Raw genomic sequence first — 23,579 nt, 5'->3', positions numbered from 1 at the left:
TATCTCTGGGTTTCCCCGCAACCTGCAAGGGAGAAGGAACAAGGTCAGCATTAACAAAGCACTTACCTGGGCAAGCAGCGCTTCGATCGCTCATCACTCGGAACATCACTGCAACCTCTACAAAGAGAAGAGAACACAGGTTAGCTATTAACACCAATAAACAGCGCAGCAATCCGCACATCAATAACTCAGCGTGGTCTTCGACATCTGCGCGGCAACTCCGAGATCGCAACCATCCCTGTGAAAAAAGAGACATTGTTGGGGAACAGCATAGTGGAGCAAGACTCCGAGAAGACAGAGAAAATGGAGGGAAAGAAAAAGACAGAATAAAGACGGAAAATACATGGTAACTCGCCTGGAAGACAGCAAGCAGAGTCGGAGTCACAGCCGGTCTGGACCCAACATAAGGGTACACTGACCGGTGAAGCAACTAGGTCCACAAAATGTCTGTACCAACCACGCGCTCTTGCACAGAGACGCAGGACGAAGAGTTCAACGCACAAAAACCTAAGGTGAGCAATAACCCCAAGGGAGGGGATTTTGACCAGAGGGAGGTGGGAATCAACCCATCACAGAACCAGTATCTTAACCCTCATTCTCCTGTTATAGGCGCTACCCAACGTCTGGCACATTACCAAGCGGAGAGGGGTCCGGGATAGTGCTTAGACCTCCATCCAGTATTGTGGCGCCCCCGTGGATACCAGGTGAGCGTAACACCTGTATTGTGGAAATGATGGATTAAAAAGGCCCCTAGAACATAGTAATTGTTGATTGGAGCACTTGGAGGTAGATCTACTAGTGATTAAGAATCTAATTAAAAATAGTAAATCCTCCAATGCCCCTGGCCCGATGGTTTAGCAAACGCTACACTAAAGTCAAACTCGAACTTGTGGGCTGCAATTTTATATGTATTATTGCGGGAGACACTGAAGTCAAATAACTTACCTCAGTCTTGGAAGAAAGCCAATATTGTAGTAATTTATAAGAGAGATAGGTCGCTTCCTTTTAACTATCGACCTATCTCCCTTTTGGATGCCCCAAGTAAAATATTTGTGGCAATTGTCCTGGATCACCTGTGAGTTTGGGCTTCTGGGAATGGGCATTTTGATGAATTTCAATCTGGCTTTCGACCAGATTTAAACACAACCTATAACTGTTTTGTTATTCATTTGTTAAAGACACAGCCCATACAGGGAAAAAAAGGTTTTATATTGTGCATTTTTAGACATCTCCCAGGCTTTTAATTGTGTAAATCGTGCACTCCTCTGGAATAACCTGACTGAGATGGGTGGTCTCCCAGGATTATTAAATATACTGATTGCCCTGCATTCCGATACTAAGGTGACAGTTATATTAGATCAAAAGGGTAATTATACGAGGTGGATACATACTTGTTGTGGCCTACAACAGGGTTGTGTGTGAGCACCATTTTAAAATCTCTGACTTTGGCAAAGTTCTAAAGAAGGTTTGAAATTTTCCACCAAAGCTGGGAAATCTGCCAAAAAACTACCTGGCCTATGCCAATGACAGTTTTATTTGAGTCGACCCCCATTGGCCTTCAAAGAGCCCTGGCAGCTACTAATGCCTATTTCTTATCTTTTAGATTTAGTATTGAATGTAAATAAATCAAAAATGTTAATGATTATTACAAAAAAAAGGTAAATTTTAATTGGTCTACATCTCAAAATCGCTTGGAAGTTGTCTAACTTTTAATATCTAGTTATCCATCAATGCAAAAAGGACCAAATTAATTGGTCTAGAACAAAAGAAAAAGAAAACAAGATGAAACATACTGAGTTACTGCCGTTTGACAGGAAGTTTGGCAGATTCTCAGCAATTCCAGTTAAGTTTTACTCCCCAAAAACGATCCTCTGTCTTCTTTACAGAGCTAAAAAAAGGTTTGCCTAATCAGTGGGATAAGGTGGAATCGTTAGTATGTAAAAGATTACGCCTTCTTCCAAAGGGTACTCCCACTGCAAACATTAGACACGAGATGGGTTTGATCTCGATGCAGGCTCGTGCTGACTGGAAGAGGCTGCAATTCTTGATCATTTTGGCAGCCCCCAGAAAACCACCTGCTCTATGAATTGCGCTCTCTGTTGCTTAATAACTGTAAAGTGTTGACTGAGTGGTTTCAGGAACCTTTAAAGCTTCTGTTGGCGTATGACTCAGATTTTAGGAACTTATGGTGTCTCCAACCAAGCGTAAAATGATTATTCTTGAATGGGACTAGATTAAAAACAGCCTTAGCAATGAATTACCATTTGTTTTGTCATCTTAACTATGAAGTAAGAGCTTTTATTGAGACGTCATTGGTGCTGGACTGGGAATTCAACCTTCTATGCGAGTCTGTAGGTATTGTGCCTTACATGTAGAAACAATTAGTCATCTTATAACAGAATGTACATATTTGGCAGAATCTCGTTTTAACTCTTTTATTCGTTTTGTACCAAATGAATGTCTATTTAATACAAAATGGTTCTGGGCAAGGATTTTAAATAGTTGCAAGCTTGCTTTGGATTTAGCAGTTTTGCATTGTACTCAATGAATTGCTTTTGTACCACTCTAGATTTGACGATCTGTTCTTTTTATTCAATGTTTTAGTAATGTGTTTGTTAATTGTATTGGACTGAAGTGTGCTTCATTGAATTGAAATTGTTTGTTTTTGCAAAGGTTTAGTAGTCATATGCAAATAAATAAAATGAAAAAAATGCATGTTATAGCTCCTATGGCCCTGCTGCTGCAGCAGCATCAGAGTTGAGCTAGGTCGGGACAGCTCTAGTCCGCGATGCCACCCAACAGCGCCCCTAGTGTTCTGCCTCATCCCACTATCAAAAGTCGAATAATGGAAATGAGGGGAGACGTTCTGCAATAGCCCATAAAGGCCAGGGGATGGTTATGTAAGGAATTCATGGTGGCAACAGTAAAGACAGACATAAGTGATCACAGTTCAAGGGTGTTTAGTAAACTGTTTAAGTAGGAGAAACGCCTAATCTAAAACTAAATCTAAGATGGGAGCAATCTATGGCCATCAAATAATAATAAGGCAGCCCTAGTGGTGTCTTGGCAAATAAAAGGGCCTATACAAAAAATAAAATTGCCAATTCTTACAACTAAATACAATAAGAGTGTGGGCTAGTGTTCGAAAGAAAGAAATTAGTGTTCACAAATGAAAAGTCAGGATGTTCTAGACACGGGTCTCCCTTCGGCACGTTTTGAGCACGGGACAAGCCGGGACTCCTGAGCGTAGCACACTCGAGCTTTCCCAGCACGTGAGTGTTCAGCACCGTTCTCGGGATCTTCATTGGTTAAATCTCTTTTCTACAAAAGTCTCTTGGCTCTGAGGATCTGATGTGTTAAAAATGACAAAACAATAATTTCCTTTCTGTATGTTGGGTGAATGATTTTCACCCCTGGATCCCCTCTTCCGGGCTCAGACCGCTCTCGAATGTCAGCCTCCCTTCGTCGGGTTCACTCTGGCTTTTATTCACAAGATTTCATTTGCTGTATTCACAAGTCGTTGGGTGATGTCTTTTTACCCTTGGATCTCCCTCTTCGCACTCAAACCCTTTTCGATTGTTAGCCTCCCTCGGGCGTGTTCAATGCAGCTTTTATTCCAAAAGATTTCTCCTTTCTCATTCACAAGTCTTAATGTCTTTTTAAACAATACACTGTGGACATCCTTCCTTCGGGTTCATTCTGATCAACACAATGTTCATTGGGGCATCATGCTTCACCCAGTTCTGTCGGCATCCCCCCGTCGGGTTCACTCTTGCCAACCACACAGTTCCTTCTCCTTTTTCACTATGCAGGATTTGTCTCCCTTAGCTTCCCAATTATGTGCTGGTCAAAGACTTTCGACTGTACAGGAGGTTTTGCTAGACCCCTGTATGGCCACTGACCTTTTCCTTGCGGCTCTCCTAGGGCCTTCTGGTATTGATAGTTTTAACAATTGGGAAATCAACCAGACTCTATTGAGTGAGCACACACATGTTGTTGGACCCCTTTGCAGCTGCTTTTCCCCCTAATTTGCCATTTTCAACTTTTATTCAACACAGTTCGGTTTCTTATTGGTCCTCCCTTCAACTCACCGGCTGTGATGAACCGTTGGCCTTTTCTTGCTTCTGGATTCAAGGCCAGTACCAAAGTAGCAAGCGTCTCTCCCTGCCCTGATTATCAGTGTAGGAGGGCTCTGTGTACAGTTGACATCTGCTGTAACACATGCTGGCTATCGTTTGCTGTCTTGGGATTCATTTCACAGAGACTTTGTGGGTCTGGTTCGAGAAGGGCAAGGTCACGTCTCTCCTTGTCAAACCTTCAGTTCTTGCCACTTTTCTGCTCTTCAACTGCCGCCCTGGGATAGCTGTCTAGTCGTGCGGTTTGCCTGGCTTGTAGTGTGCTCTCGTGCTCCACCTTTTATCCTTGTGGGGAAAGGAGAGGGCCGTCAGGTATGTGTGGTTCTGGTCAATTGCCTGACTTTGCCTGACACTTGTGTTGGGACACTTCAGGTAAACAGCTCCAGTAGTAGTCTGTTGTCTTTCGTGGCGTAAAAGTGTTCGTGTCGGCAAGGGGGTGGGTAGAGTGAGTATCCTAAGTGGTAGGATGGGGAAAAGATGTTATAAGAAGGGGATACCACGTCTCACCCATCGGTCTCCCACCTCCACTCCCTGTGGACGCCTCATCCAGGTGATCCTCCTGCACTGGTCCACCCCCAGGAACTGGATCCAATAGTGATGGCTGTGTCCTGGCCACCTGGATGGCAGATCCCCAAGGATTTGTAAGTGAGACACCTTCAGGTTTCTCAGTTAGGTTGGTCTTGCGTAGGGGAAAGGGGGATACCTGTCCCGCCTCCGGGCACCCCACTCAAAATCCTCAAGGACCTTCCACCTAGGTGATCCTCCCTCACTTCTCCACCTCCATGGTCAGGATCCAAAGGTGATGGCTTTTCTCTGGCCACCTGAGAAGAGGATACATTGAGTGAGAATACCCTCTGGTTTCTCACAGCACCTGTTCTGGCCAAAAGCCGACAAGTCTTTGGAGAAATTCAACGACCCCAAGTTAGCTGCCAAGTCACCAGGTCTAGCTGTGCAGCAACCTGCCATGCAATCCTTCAGCTTCAATGGAATGCATTCTTCCACAGATTCCTCATCTTGATAGATAGCTATCCGGCGTCGGGTCCTCGTTCGGACATGGCATCGTATTAAAGGGATGCACTATATGCCCATATAGGTCCCTTGTCTTTTCTGCATGCTCAGCACACTATTCGGAATGTGCTTGTTTACGATCTCATCGAATAACTGCATCAGTATGTCAGGGTCTACACCATCCGGGTTCAAATCTTGCTAGGACTTGTAATAAATTGTGGGATTCAGTCACTTCTCCCCAGGGGAGAGCCTTTCCTTGTAAGGCTATGCAGTGAGCCTGCTACACAATATTCTCCCTAGGGGTGGCGGTAAGTGGGACCTCACAGGGAGAGACTCCCCTCCTGGGAATAAGGACTCCCATTTTAGTGAGGAACTCCATTTCCATCTCACTCCGGGATATATTCAGAACCAACCAGTTGACAGAAACCTTGGAGAAACCTCTATCATTTGCTATTGTGATGTGTCAACAGAAGACAAATATATCTCCTATAATAAGATGAGTAAAAGTTATGGAGTCATGCAGAATAAGTACATACCAGCTACTGGGACTAAGAAACCCAAAGGGGTTGTAACGAATATGGCCCCAACACTGAAAAAGGACTACCAGCGGAAGCTGGGGAAGCTCTAGAACAGCGTCATAAAAGGTGGGACGAGAGTGTCCGAGACCCAGAAGTTTCAAAGCAGCGGCGCCAGGGATCCTGAAAACCAGTGGAGAATGCTGCTAAACGCACCAGCAAACATTCATGAAGAAAAGCTGCCTGCTCTCGATTGTCTGCAGAAGGAGCAGACAATCGAGAGTCTGGCAGGAAGAAGAGGCTCCCAGGAGGGATGTACAAGGAAGCCAAAACGGTGAAGTGCCTGAGCTGCACAGTACCAGTCTGTTTGTGGATTTTCCCAGCAAGCGGACACAAGAGGAAAGGGGTGGCCAGAACGGAGAGACCAAGGAAAACTCATTTCCAATACCGCACTAGAAAAGAAATGCCAAAGCGAAAGTGGAGGAGACATGACCAACAGAGCCGTCCTGACAGGATATGGAACACGAGAAGAAGCAAACACCAGACCCAGTAACGCAATCCCAGTACATTGCAGGTAATGGGGAAAGCAGGAGACCAGGGAAGGAAACATTTATAACAATTGGCATAACCACATTCGGTTCCCCCACGAAATCCGAATATAACAATTGGAGTACTCTTACTTGTCGCAGTAAATGGTGAGAAGCGACGAACAGTGACAAGCCTACTCGTCCGATTGAAGAATCAAGTCCTGAGAAGAGTGAGGAACTCTTGGAGACACAGCCTACTTGTCCCAGTAAAGAGCCAAATACTAAGAAGAGTGAGAAACCTTTAGGGACTCAGCCATTAGTCCCAAATACTAAGGTAGAATTCTTCAAGGGCTCAACCTATTTGTCCTAGTGGGTGAATAAATCATAAGAGGGGGACTAATCACTGGGTACATGACACATATCCCAGTGAAGAAACTAATAGTCATTAAGATGTAGCAAGTGCTAAAAGGAGAACTGTGCAACTGGTGAAAGAACTAGCAGAAAGAGAACATCTATCCATTGCTATTGAGAAGGATGGAGTAAAAAACTATACTGGTACTAGGGTACCTAGAGAGAGGACTATAAGAAAGCAAGCAGAGATAAAGAACAGGATGTGTAAAAGTCCCCTACGAGAATTGCATGAACTGGTACAAGAAATAGGTAAGTGCTAGTTAAAGATTCTATACTGAAAAGGTCATTGCTGGAAAGCAAGCCCTAGGACACAGTCCTTCACCTTGTCTTGATTTTTTTTAGTAGAAGTGGTGGAGTTAGCATAGACTAGTTTTGGATGGAGGACAGATTGTTACTTTGGACTATAGAATGGGCGACAAGCACTTTAGTTTAATTGTGTTAGGTAGGGAACCCCTTGAAGTAGGTAGTAGGGCGTTTACTTATTTTGTTTAAATAAATACTTCATGGAATGGCAAACCATAGTCTGTCGCCCCCTTTCTGACCTTCCACAGACTGCAACTCCAAGATGACCCTCGTGGACCTGCACATTTGTGTGCGGTGTCTTGAAGTAGGGCATGACACTGAGCAATGTGGTTCTTGCCTTTTGATGAACTCAAAAGCAGTGAGGGAACACTCAGTACAATCGTTTCTGTGCTCGTTGGCTCATGAGATGGAGGATCAGCCGCCATAAAAACATCGACGGGATGACGACATAGAAAATTGATGAAGCAGTTGCACTCTCGTAGCAAATCACACCACTCCTCATCGTTGCATAAGAAAAAGCGCAGGTGCGATTCCGACTTAGCTGACAAGAGTAAGTCGTACCCGGCAAAGGGTTCCTATCCCTCTCCTATCAATAAATCTGTCGGGAAGAAACTTGAGAAGGACATATTGGCTCCAACCCAGGCCTTCCTATTGCAGACACCTATGTCATGGCTTCCACCAGAGAGAGACTCACAGACATCCTCTTTGTTGTTCCCTCACACGACCTTTGGAACCAATACATGGTCACCTTTCTCTCTCTCCTATCGCCCCTTCCCCCATTAATGGAGGCACTGCTGGGAGGTCCTCCTCGACCTCTTTGCCATTTCCAGGGTCATCATCAATGTTTATTTGAATGGAACAGTCATGGTCCAAGGTCCTTAATCCAACTTTCTTCGAATGGTTTGTGTCCTCCAAAGTAGTCCACATCTTTGACATGTAATGTCCACAGATGTTACTTCAGACATTTGTTCCGCAGAGGGCGTCCTGCGTCGATGGCGTCGGGTCGATGCCCCTCAAAGGCCTCCGTTGAGGTCAATGTCACCAGATGGTCTAAATAGGACGCACGGCGCCCGTAGCCTCAGTTCTCTTTTTTCTGCAAACGTGTTTGCTTCGAGAACTCGGCGTGCCTCGTGTATTCCTCGTGAATAGGTCGTCTTCTTTGACCCCTATGACTCTGCAGTCTGGCTTTAAGACTTGCCAGGACTGCAAGTCTAAGATGTTGATTATGGACCCGCACTGCATTTGTTAGTGGTGTCTGGGCGAGAGTCTTGACACTGACTGTTCAAAATTCCAGTCGCTGACTGCTAAGGCCTTGCGGGAGCATAAGGGGGAAGTTCCAGGTAGGTAGGAGTTCTAAACCCAGTAAGCCCCGTAAAGCTGCTAAGGGGATGTCCACAGACGATTCGAGGCACACCTCTACCGCCCTTCCTGTAGCGACCCAGCTACGTTTCCTCTCACCCCACTCCCAAGAGTTTGGTGGTTTAAGCGTCTACAGCCACCTTGAGGCAGGCGGCGAACCCTACCATCCCTCCTGATAGGGACGACAAATGCTGCAATGGTTGGGCACGCAAGGTGTTTCCTGCGGGGAGTATGGCACTGAAGTCGGACAACTCCACTTGTGCCTTGGCAAGATTTTCACACACTCTGTGGAATTGTTTCCCTAGCGGCTGAGCATATTCCCGTGGGGGAAGAACGGGATGGGTTCCTTGCTCTCGTGCAAGATGGCAAGGATGCTATGTGTGAATCCCTTCAGTCGGGATTAGTGTTAGCCGATCCATGGCTGCGAGCATAGTTATACGCAGATTTGTGTGGTTGTGGAAGTCTGGTTTTGCTCCGGATGTCCAAGCCAGTCTTCTGAACATGCCCTTTTATGGTGCGCATTTGTTTTACAGCAAGGCTGATGATAGCATTGAGAGTTTTCAGACCTCAAAAGCTGCGGCTAAATCCTTGAGCGCAGCGGTGCATGAACTTCTGCCTTTTTGTCCTAGAGGACAGCAGTGGAGGGGGGGTCCTTTCGTTTCTACTTCTCTTTTGGTAGGATGCAAGGATCTGCCAGTCAGAGGGGTCAACTTAAAAGTACCTGTGGTGGTCGGGGAAATGGAGGTGCCAAAGCCACTCTGGCAGCTGCCTCTTTGCTTTCAGGCACTTGCGCAGCTGCTCCAAAACAACTATGAGGCCATGTTCCATTGTTCGCCGGTTGGGGGCAGACTGTCTCAGCATCTCGAAGAATGGCGAGCTATTACTTTGGATGCGTGGGTTCTGGGTACAATAGCCCACAACTACTGCCTTCCCTTCCTAAAGCGGCCTCGAGACAATCTACCGGGAACGGTCTCTTTGAAGCTTCCGGATCCGCTCCTTGTGCAGGAAATGTTGACTGTGCTGGAGAAAGGCGCTATAGAACTGGTGCCTGTAGCGGAGAGGAACAAGGGATATGTTACCCATATTTTTTTTATTCCAAAGGAGGACTGGGGATTGAGACCCATCTTGGACTTGTGTTGGTTGAACAAACTCCTCAGGAAGGACAAGTTCAAGATGGTCACTCTTTCTCAGGTCCTCCAGGCCCTTCGACTTCAGGATTGGTTGGTTTTTCTGGACCTACAGGATGCTTCATTTCATGTGCCGATTCATCCCAAGCACAGAAAGTACCTGAGGTTTGCGGCTGGCAGCTCACACTTTCAGTTTCGGGCCCTGCCATTCAGATTGACCTCCGTCCTGAGGGTCTTCACCAAGCTGGTGGTGGCTGCGTATCTCAGGCGAGGGGGGATTCATGTCTACCCCTACCTGGATGACTGGCTGATCCGTGCGCGTTCTACCAAGCAAGCATTGTACCATCTCGGGCTCACCTGCCGCTCCCTTCATGTTAAGACAGATTTCTGAACTCTGTCCTGGTGGCGCAGAAGTTCAGAAGGCCAACCTAATTACTTGGAACAGGGTAGCCTCTGGACGAGCCAGACCAATCAAGGTAGCGATCGCGGCGGTCAAGACTAGGTCTCAAGAGGGGTGAGGGTGACTGAAAGCCCGCAATGAGCACACAAAGCAAGATCACTTACAAACTACCCCAAACAGTTGTTATATTAAAAATATATACACATTTATTTCAAGGCCTTTAAAACAATGACCGTAGCGAGAAAATCACCATATAACGATAGTAAACCAACACATACCATATCAACACAATATATATACAAATACAACAAGTCTCAAGCGTTATATGCACGAAATGTGTAGTCCACCTAAAAGGGAGGGAAAACAGGCAGTGCCCAATAATGCTTAGACCCAGTTCGCCTTCAGAGGCACCTAACTAGATGGAAATCCGAGCCCTGCGAAGAGTGGAGCCTTGTGCTCAAAAGTACCTGCACGCGCTGGTGCCAACGGGCAAAAGGAGAAGCTCTTCGAGGGAAATCAGGCAGTTCAGTTTAGTGCACAAAAGAACAACAAGTTCCGCGACTCAAGCGCAGCCTCCACGGTGGGCAGAAGCAGAGCGAAAGTACGGAAAAGGGTGCTGTTTGACACAGCGGGGAAAAGCAATGGGCTCCTGCAGGAGGGCGACCAGATCCTAGCTATGCTACTCGCCGGTCCCCGATGCAAGCAGACCCAGGCTTCTCCACGTCAGTTTCAGCAGCTGGCAGGTACAGAAGAGCAGGGAACGCCTCGTCGTCGTGTTGAGTAAAAAGCCGTCCCAATCGAAGAAACCCGCACAGTTTGTTACCACAGCAGGGCAACGGAGCGGCCGTGTGTATCTGAGCCAAATGTACACTACTCACTTCAGACCTGGGAACGCCAAGTGTATGAAGCGTGTGAGAGGGTCAAGGACTCGAAATACTACACAACCTGGCGGCGGTTACAGAGCAAGACTCACGTGTAAGCTGGTCAGTCAGCTGGATGGCCCAGAGACGCTTCCGAAGGCTTACTGGCAGGAGATGGTGAAGATGCCGAGAATAGCTGTTCCCGCTATTCCAAGGGTCGAAGTACCAGTACAGGCCTTCTGGTTCGATCAAAGGTGAAAAGGGTTTCACAAGGCGACAGCAGTGCAGAGGAGAAGTCCTTCAGCGGGTCACCAGTGATTCCTCGGTCCAGCCTCTTGGTTGCAGGATACTTGGCTCCTGTATTCCTTCGTTCGTGAGAACTCAGGAGATCGACCTGGTAGTGGTGTTTCCAGCCCCCTCTTATCCACGGTTCCCTTCGCGCCAAAATGGAGGGGACCCAATGGGAGATCCGCTCATCAACACTCACACCATTCGTGGACCAATCACGGACCACGGTGGTCCCAGGCATTCACACCATCCTAGACTCTCTGGCACCCAGGATGTGTATTGGGACCAGACATCCCAGCCCACATCCTGGAGGCACACACAAGACCATGTAGAAGCCCACCAAAGCATCCGTGTTTCGTGGGAAAGTACATGCCCAAATAAGGAAGGCCCCGGGTCGGCTCGACCTGGGGAAGGTGAAGGGTGCAAGACGGTCAGCGGACAGGACAAAGGAGCCTTGTGGTCTAGCCATTTTGGGAGCCAGGCCACCATTTTGGGTTAAGCGCGGAAAACGCGCTTAGAACGCCAAAAGGAGCTCAAAACACAAGAAACGATCGCTGCCACCATTCCCGTCCCTGAATCACTTGCACCGATCAGATACAATCCTAAACGAGTATCTAGGGCCTGTAGAAGGCTAGAGACCCAAGAGAGCTGTAACTTAGCTTACAGTGCCCTCTTGTGTCATGTTGCACGAAAGCCGCAACATGATGAAAGAAACTACGGGAAACAGCGTTCCCCGGTACTGACTGTCTTAAGGGCATGTCAGTTTCCCCGTAAGAAAGGAGCGAAAGCCCAGAGGAGTGCGGCAGAAGGCTGCACTTCTCTGGCAAAGTCAAGAACAAGGTGAAAAACAACAGCAAAAAGTTTAGGGGTTGCCACATGGAAGGAAAATTACCTACAATTACGAAATCTTTCCTAACACTCCACAAGCTGGGCTTCTCCCTCAATTTCAAGAAGTTGCATCCGACACCTTCACAACAGCTCCATCGGGGCTGTGTTGGACACGTCCTTGGGGAAGTGCTTGCCTCCCAAGGTGAGGGCTCATTACATTGTGCAGATGGACACATTTCAACATGCCCAGTGTCTCCTGGCTTTCGAATTCTTAAGGTTGCTCAGCCTTGTGGCATCCTGCATTTTCTGGTGCTAGAGGCCAGGCTGAAGATGAGATCTCTGCAATGGGTCCTCAAGATGCAGTAGTCACAATTATCAGGCAAGATGTTGGATCCCGTTCAGATTCCACTCTCGGCCTCGCAGGATCCTCTGTGGGAGGCCAATGATGGATACCTGGTGAAGGGGGTGCCGTTTTGGCAACCGTGGCCAGAGGTGACAGTAGTAACGGACGCTTTCCTCACAGGATGGGGAGCTCATGCCGACGATCTGACCGCCAGCGGTCGTTTGTCTCTGTCGGAGTCCAAACTCCATATCAACCTGTTAGAGCTGAGGGCCATCAGGCTGGCCCAAAGGCTTTTCTGCCGTCTGTGCGGGGGAAGACTGTCCTGATCATGACGGACAACACAGTGGCCATGCATTACCTCAACAAAAAAGGGGGCTAGGGTCACTCCTGTTGTTCAGAGAGGCGATGCAGCTCTTGTTCTGGGCAATCCATCAGGGAATATCACTCGGCAGTACATTTGGCCAGAGAGGGGAATGCAGCGTCGGATGCTCTGAGCAGGCAGGGCACGGCCTCTCACGAGTGGGATTTGACCCAGGAAGTCCTTTGCCCTTTGGGGAACCCCACAAGTGGATCTCTTTGCGACCAATGCCAAACGGAATTGCGAGAGATTCTGGTCAAGGGAATTACCTCTGAGAGGAGACTAAGGAGGCGCATTTGTCGTAGATGGTTATTCCTACTTCAATATGCGGTTCCTCCGTTCCCCGTCATTCCTCAAGTGTTAATGAGGTTGCGGCGGTTCTCATGATCCTCATTTCTCCGATTGGGCCAGGAGATCGTGGTACCTGGATCTTCTAGAAATGTCCATCTGCCCTCCACGCCGTCTTCCCCACAGAGAGGATCTTCTCTCACGCAAGGGGGGTCGGGTTCCCCATCCAGAGGTCAAGACTCTCAACCTTCACGCTTGGTATCTGAAAGGTTGAGATATAAGGATTGGGACCTCCCGGATGACTTGATGGAGGTGTTGCTTTCGGCCAGGCGGCCTGCAACCAAATCCCTGTACCGTTGACGTAAATTTTGCGACTGGTGCAGAGGACACAATGTCGATCCTTTTCAGTGTTACATTCCCATGGTTCTGTCTTTCTTGCTTTCTTTGGCCCACAGGGGCCTTCAAGTGGGGTACCATTAAAGATTACCTGGCGGCGCTGTCTTATTTTCAAGTGCTCGTCTGAAGAATTTACTTATTTTAAGATTCTATTCTAAAAGGGCTCACTAATGTGTTCCTGCCGTCCCCGTTTCAGGTGCCGGTTTGGGATCTGAATTTGTTCAAATTCATGATGGGTGCTCCATTTGAACCTTTTCACTCTTGTCCCTTGAGACTGTTGTCTTTGAAGACCGTTTTCTTGGTTGCGGTTACATCCGCTCGCAGAGTGAGTGAATTGCAGGCACTTTCATCTAAGCCACCCTTTACTGTGTTCCACAAGCATAGGGTTGTACTGAGGGTATGTCCATTCTTTCTACCTAAGGTAGTGTCTGAGTTTGATCTGAACCAGAAAGTGGTACTTCCTGCTTTCTATCCCCCCCCCCTCCCCCTCATCCTGGTAAGGAAGAGGAGCGACTCCATAGGTTGGATCCTAGGAGCGCTCTGAGCTTTTATATTTCTAGTATGGCCAGGGTCCGAGTGGACGATCAACTCTTTGTGGGGTACGCTGGCCACCAATTGGGTGAGGCTTTTAAAAACAGACCTTGTCCAAGTGGATTATCCTCACCATTACTGAATGTTACAGATTGGCGGGCAAGGACCATCCTGAAGGGTTGCAAGCTCATTAAACTAAGGGCGTGGCTACTTCCGCAGCCCTGCAGGGGGGAGTTCCTATTGGGAATATTTGTGACGCAGCACCATGGGCTTCTATCCACACTTTTGTCTAACATTACCCCCTGGATACACTCCATGGTCAAGATATGGCCTTTGGTAAAGTGGTTCTTTATTCGGCCATCTGATTGGGTATTATCAATTCTTTTCCCTCCTCCATTTTCTGGTACTGCTTTGGGAGTCTATCGAAGATATGGAATACTTTGGAGGACACAATCCATTCGAAGAACAAGTTATTTACCAACTGGTAACGTTCTTTCGACTGGATGTTCCTCCAACGTATTCCACATCACCCTTCCAGCCTGCCCCTCTGGAGAATTTCCTATGCCATTGCAGCTTACATTCCCTAAAGGCTATGTGCAGTCAAGCAGGCATTGTGTACAAGCATGTCACACGTTATGGAGAAAAAAAACATAAACTGAGGCAACAGGTGCCGTGCGTCCTATTTATAACATCCTTTGATGTCGCCCACGACGGAGGCCTTCGAGGGACATCGACCCATCGCCATCGAAGCAGGACACCCTCTTCCGAAAAAAAAAATCCGAAGTAACACAGCTGTGGACATTACACGTCAAAGATGTGGAATACGTTGGAGGAACATCCAGTCGAAAGAACGTTACCAGTTGGTAATTAACTTGTTCTCTTTGACAGGCTCCTTCCTTGCCTGTCAAACCTTACCTCTCCCCTTAAACAAGCTCCCTTGCCTGCTGTGTCCTTTGCTGCACAGGCTCCCTTGCCTGCTGTGGCCTCCACCTCTGCTGCGCAGGCTCCCATGCCTGGTGTCGTCGTCGTCGTCCTCCTCCTCCGCACAGGCTCCTTTGCCTTACTGTCCCTGCTTCCCTGTCGGCTTTGGCTCCTCCTCCATCCTCCACTATTCCCATGGCTCTCTTGCCACCCTTAGAAGACCCTCAAAGACGGCAAGCTGAACTCCCGCTCCGCTGTCAAACACTCGTCTGGCGTCTGTAACCTCCTTGAATGCTTGGATCTTGATGTGCTAGCCATTACGGAGATATGGTTCAAGGACAGGTCTGTCAAGAGCTTTGAAACACTCCTCCCTCTACCCAGGCCCAAGGTGTCAGGAGGGGGAGTGGCTTTAATCTTCCCGGACTGGATACCTGTGTCCATCATCCACACTCTCAGGCCTTTTCCTCTTTCGAATGCATAGTCTGCAGGCATTTACAATTTCCTAAATCTCTCCGTATGGCCACCTTCAATCTGCCTCCTTGGCACACCACTCTCTTCCTCTCGGAATGGGCTGGGCTGGCCTGGCCTCGTCTCTACTCCCCTCCTCCTCCTGTTGGATGACATCAACATCCATCTGGAATATCCTCACTCTTCAGGACCCTTCTGCAACCTATGCGATTCCCGATCTATCTTACCTTCTGCCTCCACACACGTAGCGGAACACACTTTGGATGCTCTCATCTCAAACATCCCTCTCTCTACCTCTCTCTCTTGGACGGACTGCTCTCTTCTCTCTGCAGACTTAAAGCTCTCCGCCCCCTTGCATCGGCACACCTGGTGCAGCCACTCGGATTCAAAGTCACTAGACCCACGAAAAGAGTGACAGTGGCTGCCTTTGCCTCCACCTTCTCTCTGACTCCTACTCCAACTGCTGACCCCCACCCTGACACAACCCTCGCTAACCTCAATCTCTCCATCTCCAACACCCTTGACATTCTTGCCCCTGTAATGAGGGTCTGACTGAAGCCTTTCAAAAAGTGCAACTCTTGGTACGACTCTGATCTGGTTGCACTTAAATGCAAGTGTAGGGCAGCTGAACGGAATGGAATGAGTCAGGCGGACCCTCTGATAACCTGGCCTGCTGCCTCCTTTGAAGGCAACATCGACACTGCATCCGCACCAAGAAGAGAGTCTTCATTCAAGCCTGCATCTCTGTGGCATCAAACAACATGGCCGAACTTTTCAAAGTCTGTATGGAACTGGCCAATCCTGCAGCAACCTCCTCTTCTTCACACCCACCCAGGACCTTTGCTCAGCCCTGGCTTCTCACTTTACCGCAAAAACCTGACATCCTTTCCTCTTACTTCCACACCACATCTTAAACCAACATCACTGGAGCCCCCCTCTGCCCCTCCACCACTTCTCTCCTCTCTCACTCCTATCATACCTGATGAGGTCGCCACACAAGTCTGATCTATGAAGGCCTCGTCCAAACAGGTGGAACCCTGCCCCTCCAAAACCATTAAGAACACCATCGACTCCCCCGCTCCAGCCTTGGCTGATCTCTGCAATCTCTCGTTTGCCTCTGGAGCTTTCCCGACTTCTCTTAAGCACTCCCTTGTGCACCCTCTACTTAAAACCTCTGCTGCCCCTCCAATCCGGCAATCTACCGCCCCATCTCTATCACTCCTTTCCTGGGCAAACTCCTTGAGGAGCTGGCTATCTCTCAGCTAACCCTCCGCACTGAATCTGCTGGTTGCCTCCATGACCATCACTATGGATTGAGAGCATCCAGAGGCACGGAAACTGCTCTTCTGAACACCCGTGAAGACCTGCTCTCAAACCTTGACACTAACACTCCCTCTGTCCTCATTCTTCTTGACCTCTCCTCTGCCTTCGACACAGTAAACAACAACATCCTGATCGCACGTCTCTGTGACACCCTGGGAATCACTGCTCAGGCTCTGGTGTGGTTAACCTCCTTCCTGCCGTACCGCCCATCCCAGGTCGAACTTGGGCCCTCCCTCTCCATTATCACTCTTTCACCTTGCGGCGTCCCCCAGGGTTCTAACCTTTCCCCCTGGTTCTTCAATGTCTACATGGCTGCCCTGGCATGTGATATTGCCAGTTTCACCTCTAATTTCCGGTGTTTTGCGGATGACACTCAACTCCCCTTCAAGCTGCCCTCTGCCACCTCCTCTACCTTGCTTATATCGGACTGTCTGTCTGCAATTCATTGATTCATGGTGTGCTGCAAACGACCTCTGCTTCAACGCCAGTAAGACTGAGATCGTTCACATTGGGACTCTTGCTCCCCCTTTCTCACTCTGGCCGGCCTCCCTTGGCCCTTCGCCCTCACCCACATGTGAGGCAAAAAACCTTGGGGTCACTTTCGAATCCTCTCTCTCCTTCTCAACTCACAATTTCGGACATGTCTAAAAAGTCCAACTACCAGCTGCACCGCCTGAGAGGTACTCTTCCTTTTCTCACCTTCCCCCAGAGGCTCACCATCTCCAGAGCTCTGAATCTCTCAAGGCTTGACTACTGCAACAGCCTCTTTCTCAATCTCCCTGCCTCTGCTCTGCGCCTTCTGCAACGTATCCAGAACAGATCCACAAGACTTATGCTTGGCCTCAAGCCCAGGATCTGCATCTCTCCGGCGCTGAAATCCTTCCACTGTATCCCCGTGGCTGCAAAGATCAAGTTCAAGACCCTCTGCATTGTCCACAAGGCTTTCTGGGGCTTGGGACCCACCTATCTTCACCGATGCCTGCCAAAATACTGTCCTTCCTGAGCATTCGGCTCATCTACAGCCAACCTTCTGCGAGTGAGCAGGTTCTCTAAGAAGATTTGGAGGGAGATCTTTATCCTCAGCAGGGGCCTCCCTCTGGAATAGCTTCCCTGCCACCCTCCCTCTTGAGCCTGATCTCCTTAAGTTTCGGAAACTCCTTACGACATTCCTCTTCTATTCCTTCTCTCTCCCCCTACCCTGCTAACCTTTTTCTTCTGCTCTGTCCTTCTCTCCTTCCTTTTCCACGCAGCATAATGACTGGCCACCGGGAGTACATCAGAGTCTCACAGGTCCCTGACACCCTCGCCAGTCCCTCAGCACTTGCCTCAGGGCCTGCACTTGCCTCATCTCTACTGTACTCGGTCAATTACCCCTTGAGAGTGGTATCTCTCAGCACTTACCCAGTTTCTGACCATCTGGGGCATCTTAATTCTCCCCTCCCCCCTGCACTTGCCCTCCTTCCCCCTCCCCTCTCCTGTACCTTCGGTGCACTTGCGCAATCTGAATGTACCATGCCTTGAAGATAGTCTATCTTTTCCCCTGTCTCTCCCCCTGCAGGTAGGCGCCTCTATGCGCTTGGAAAAACTGCAGAAACGTTGTCAGACCTATTTGTGGTTATCTACACAGTTAACTGTATTACATGCACTTAATCCGCCTGGGCAGACTGGTTATCGTTCAGAAACTCAAGGGCTCTGACTGTTGTTTTTTCTACCCTGTTCCAACCTTCCTTGAGTGCCTTTACAAATAAAGATTACCATAACCATAACTTCTAGGAAGGAATGGGAGGATTTTAAGACTCAAATGCTCAGTCAACGCTGCATGTCAATTTGGCTCCAACTGCACCCGGTCTGTCCATTGAGTGAGAACCTGCAGGAAAAATCTCCCCATGTTGCTGGTCGTCGGCTGGCCCCTCGGGGCCAAGATGCTCCTTGAGCAATCCTGCAAAATGGAAGCTTTTTACCAGACTCCCGTTGCTTATTCTTTGACTTGATGCGATCGATATTCGACGAGGAGTGTGGCCAGATTCCATTCGGGTTCCAGCCGAGAGGGGCGGCGGGGTCCTTGGATCCTTTGCAGGATTTTATGGCGGATCAGGCATGGTTGCTTCTACTGGCAGGGGGTCTCCATGATGCCAGTGGGCTGGACACATTTCCGGATGTGGAATTTCAGCAGCTCAACCCATATGCACACCCGAATTCGCAATACCGCTAGGCGGTCGAGAAGATAGTCTTGGCCATGGGGCTCAGCGCTCCGCCAAAGCCAGTGCCACAGTATGACCCGAACAACATCCTCGACCGAGGGCAGCCAACAGAATGGGCTTTACCCTTCACTGCAGCAATAGCTGATCCGTTCATTGCTTTGTAGCAGCGTCTGGGCTTGACACCGGCAGTCGACACAGAACTTGCAGAAAAGCCGGCAAGAGGTGACATGCCGTTCTTGACATCCCACCCAAACCCAGAGGGGTTAGCGGTACAGGGCGCGACTGTCAAGTCCAGGCCCTCAACGTCGAACCTTCCCACCGACAGAGTCGTTGAAGAAGGTAGAAACCTGGACAAAACATGATTTTGCCTCTGGGAGTATGGGGCCCATAAGGCAGCAAATGACTTGTGTGCCTTCTCCAAGTTTTCCCACATCCTCTTGAGTATTATCTCAGAGGCAGTTGACTACCTCGTAGAGGGGTGGGGGGGGGGTCAAAGCTGGTTTCATGGACATAGTAGCTGACAGCAAGGAAATGGCCTGCCTAGCGCTCCAAGCAGGGTTGGGCGCAGCTGACTGCATGGGCCAAGCTATGAGCACTGCCAGTCTTCCGCAGGTCAGCGTATCTGAGAGGCTCTGGGTTTTCCTCAAATGTTCAAGCATTATTTCCCGGCATGGACTTCGATGGGGAGCATCTTTTTGGCCCCAAGTCTGACGACTCTCGGCAAAAGTTTACGGACTTTAAGCTCATGGCCAAGTCATTGGGATTGGTGGTGCAGAAGCAGAGGAAGGGGTTGTAGGAGGTACTCCACACTTTCCAGACAGGCGCAAGTGCCCTAGGCCAAATGGAGGCAACGCAGGTGGCCGAGGCCTAGCAGAGGCCGGGGAGGACCCATACAGTCTACTGCTGCGGTTGCGTCAACTTCCAGAGTGCCTCAGAGCCTCTTTGAGGTCGCTACATTTTTCACCAGTTAGAGGGAGCATCTCCGGAATCCTGAGCAAATGGCGCCTGGGCCCGCCAACTGATTTGCGAGAAGACCCCAGAAATGCTCCCACCCGCCCTCAACAGCTGTAGAGGGAGCTACTTGAAGAGCTGCAAGCCCTTCTTTTGAAGGCAATAGTGGAGGCGGTTCCAGCCATGAAGATGGTCTCCGGTGTTAGGCAGAAACCTGTGCAGTGCCCTCTGGGACCACTGCGAAAGATTTAGGACTACAGGTGTTTGGCAATAAATCCACTTGGTAGCAGTCTGTACCACACAGATTCACTTGGTAGCTGTGGCTGAGCAGTCAGACTTCCCTCAAGAAACGTTAGGCAGTCTACAGAGTATTCACAATAGGTCAAGAGCACACAATAGAACAAGTAAACGCTGACCAGGGCTTGGTGTAAAAGAGATATAATTATTTATTCAAAACCACATCTAGAAAAACACACAGGCACTAATAATAAGCAATTCAAAAACACGGTCACTAAAAGATATACACTCCCTTAAAAGAATATTAGACCAGTCTTAAGTAAAGCCCCACTTATTTTCATACAGCGGTGAGCGCTTAGCGTAGATGGCACTCTAATAGTTCGTTTTAAAAAGGGAGAGAAAAGCAGAGAACAAATTGAAACAGATCCCAACACTTTTTCAAGAACACAAGAAGGGAGGAAAGCAAAGTAAAACCGTGAAGTTAGAGTTCAAGAGGCCGGATCCACTTTCAGAGGATCCAAACGAAATGTGTCCAAGGTCACACGGTTGCAGTGCACAAAGGTCTTGTAAAGGTTCAAAAAGGAGTTGGACCACAGAAAGGGACCAGTTAGAGGGTCAAGGCGGCCAGCCCAGTCCAGAAGGTTAAGGAGTTATTATTACCTTTTAGCAATCTTTAGAAAGGGAGGCCTGGCGGACACGGTAACTTAAAGTGGTGAGAACGCTCCAGCGGGGCAGTTGTTCCTGGCAGCGGGTGCAAGTCGGTGCTTCATCCGGGGGTAGAGAGGATCTCGTCGTGGAGGAAGACGGGAGTCCGTTGCACTGCCAGGGAAGAAACCAGCCGCTGAGTTTCTCAGGTACAAGGAGCGGTCCGGTGATTCGCGGTTCAGTGGTAAGTGGCTATCCGGCTGCCGGGGTGCTTGGCACGGGCAGTTCGACCACAAACCGGGCTGGGGTGCGAAGAAAGAAAGGAAAACTGGTTGTGCCCACCAGTCAGGGGAAGAAGCCTCTCCAGCCGGGAGATCTTCTCTGTCGTCGGGAAGTGGTGAGTCGGTTCTGCAAGGCTCCACCGGTGGTGTCGTCGTGGTAGGTCGGCTCAGCTTCTCCTTCATCGGATTCGCAGGTCCTGTGGCGACTTCTGAAGTTCCAGTCCCCAAAGCCCTGCTTTTATGCAGAAAACCCCCATTCACTCAGCCTAGCTGTCACTCAAACATGCTAAGTGGTGAGCCGGCTGGCTCACCACTTGGGCCAATCACACAAGAGTGTGACCTGAGTTACCAAGGTAACTCGGTCCAGGGTGCCTAAACCCCCTACAACACCCCCTGTGGTACCCAGACAGAGTGGCACCACTTTTGGATGCTTCTGTGGAGAAGCCCGCCAAAAAAGTGGAACAAAGGGCTCGACTTGGGTTGGAGTCACAGACGAGAACACAAACGCCATTTTTGAATCGAGTCTTGGCAAAAAATACCAAACTGAGAATTAATATTAATTAAATAAACCGGCGGTATGTTCGAGGCTATGAGAATTAAATAATTAAAGTTGGTAGCCTCGAACAATGGGAAAATCCCATAGGAAAATATTTGCTGTCGAATATAAAAACTAGTTTCCATTGCCACCAGCCAAAACTTGATCAGGGGGGACGGAGACGTGCCCTTTCGACTAACAACCCCGGGGCAATCGTATTGCCCCGACCAGTACGTCCACAATATGATGGTTTGTACTGGTTTCTGTTAATAATTTGAGACTAGTAAAGCCAATGGTGACTTTACATGCCCTGGGAGACAGTAGTCAGTCCCAGGGTATGGAGTCTATGGTGGGCTGTCACTATGACACCCCTGTGTTACTGCACGGAGGGTGCTGTGTAACACAAATAGGAAAAACACATGAGACCCTCTGGAGTAAAGGACACCATAGTCCATAAAACACATTACCAGTCAAAGGAATACCATTAATCATGTCCAAGAGTGGGAGGAAAAGAGTCTCACTCTTGGCAGGAGGAAAAAAAAACAAACTCCAGAAATCCAGCAACGCTGCTGGGGGACTCACTAGGTTAGGAAATTCAGCCTAAAGAAAGAATTCTCCCTAACATCCGGCTGTTACGCCTGATACTTCCTGGTTCCTGAGAAACTGGGTGGCCTCTGTCCCATCCTGGACTTCAGAGTTACACGTTCCTGAGGAAGGACAAATTCAGGATGGTGACGTTGAGGGAAATTCACCAGTCTCTGTAATTTGAGGACTGGCTCCTGTTTGGCTTGACCTCCGCTCCCAGCGTCTTTACCAAGCTGATGGCAGTAGTTATGGCCCACCTTAGGAGACCCAGCGTCTTTGCGTTTCGATTCTTGGACGATTGGCTGATCCGAGCACAGATGCCGGAAAACTTTTCAAGGCACCTGAGGTCACCTATTCACTACTGCATGACTTGGTTTTCTCGCTGAACTCAGACATCTCGCACATCACCAGTACAGAACTAGTTCATCGGAGCAGTCTTAGAACACCCGGGAAGGGGGAGGGCCTTTCCTCCCAAGGAGAGAGTCACCAACGTGCCACAGATCTGTCTTTTCCAAACTTCAAACAGTTTACGGCATGGGTGTTGCACCTACTGGGCCTCACGACATTCTGTAATTTCATGGTGCCACAGGCGAGATCGCCATGAGATCCCTTCAGTGGCTTCTCAGGAGTCAGCGGTCACCATACTACGGCCAGATGTCGGATGTACTCCATGTGCAGGTCAGTAGAGAACGACCTGATTTGGTGGAGCGACAGGACAAACATGTTGACGGGAGAACCATTTGGGGCGCCATAGCGAGAAGAGCAGGTGGTCACAGATGCCTCGCTGAAGGGCTGGGCAGCCCATTGCAGCATACTCCAGATCTGTGGCCATTGGCCTCAGGAGGGGAAATTTTGCCACATCAATCTGATGGAGCTGCGAGCAGTCTGACAAGCGCTGATGGCTTTTGTGCTTGCTCTGAGGGGCAAACATGTCCTGGTATTAATGGACAACACAGGGACCATGCACTACCTCAACCATCAGAGAGGTGTGAGGTCACTACCGCTGTGTAGGGCCGCCATTCAGCTTATGGTTCTGGATGCTAGATAACATCTCTGCCTGTGCATCGCACCTGGCAGTGGTGGAGGATGGGTTGGCAAATGCTCTGAACCCAACGAGTGGGCGCTATGCCCGTAGGCCACTGAAGAAATCTTCACCCATTTGGGCACCCCGATGGTGGATCGGTTTGCGAAGGTGGACAACACGACTTGCAAGCAGTTCTGTTAAAGGGAATTTCCCCCCAGGAGGGCATTGAGCGACATTATTCTGGTGGAGTGGGTCTTCGACCTTTGTTATGCGTTGACGCCCATACCCGCCATCACTTGGGTTCTCAGAAGGTTGCAGAAATTCTGGACCCATCTGATCCTGATTGCCCCAGAATGGGAAGGGACATGGTACCCAGATTTTCGGGAACTTAGCCATATGCCTACCTCTCTGGCTTCCTCAGAGGCTGGAACTCTTCTCTGTCAGGAGGCCATTGCGCAGACCCGCTCGGCCTGGATGCGTGGCTCTTGAGAGGCTGAGGTATGATGACTGGGACCTCAAAGAGGTACTAGATGTGCTGTTGGCCGCATGCTGACCTTCCACTAGGTTCCTTTATGCATGCAGATGGAGAGGTTTTGTGACCTGGTGCAAGGCCTAAAGAGTGGACCGCACGTCATGCCCCATTTCATTGATGATGGAATTTGTGTTTGCCCTAGTCAAATTGGGTTTGCATATAGGCACCGTGAAGGGTTATCTTGTCCCTTGACCTAAT

General features: G+C 49.1%; 1 protein-coding gene across 10 annotated transcripts in view; it reads left to right on the top strand.

Annotated features, from left to right (window-relative positions):
- Window positions 1–23,579, top strand: part of NAP1L4 (nucleosome assembly protein 1 like 4) — a 1,556,420-nt gene that overhangs the window by 1,309,658 nt on the left and 223,183 nt on the right. The gene's annotated exons all lie outside the window — the stretch shown is intronic.

This window comes from Ambystoma mexicanum, chromosome 11 (genome assembly GCF_040938575.1).
Source record: "Ambystoma mexicanum isolate Mex_15411 chromosome 11, UKY_AmexF1_1, whole genome shotgun sequence".
Lineage (NCBI taxonomy): Eukaryota > Metazoa > Chordata > Amphibia > Caudata > Ambystomatidae > Ambystoma > Ambystoma mexicanum.
The sequence above is the reverse complement of the archived record's forward strand: the minus strand, read 5'-3'. Positions and strand labels throughout refer to the sequence as shown.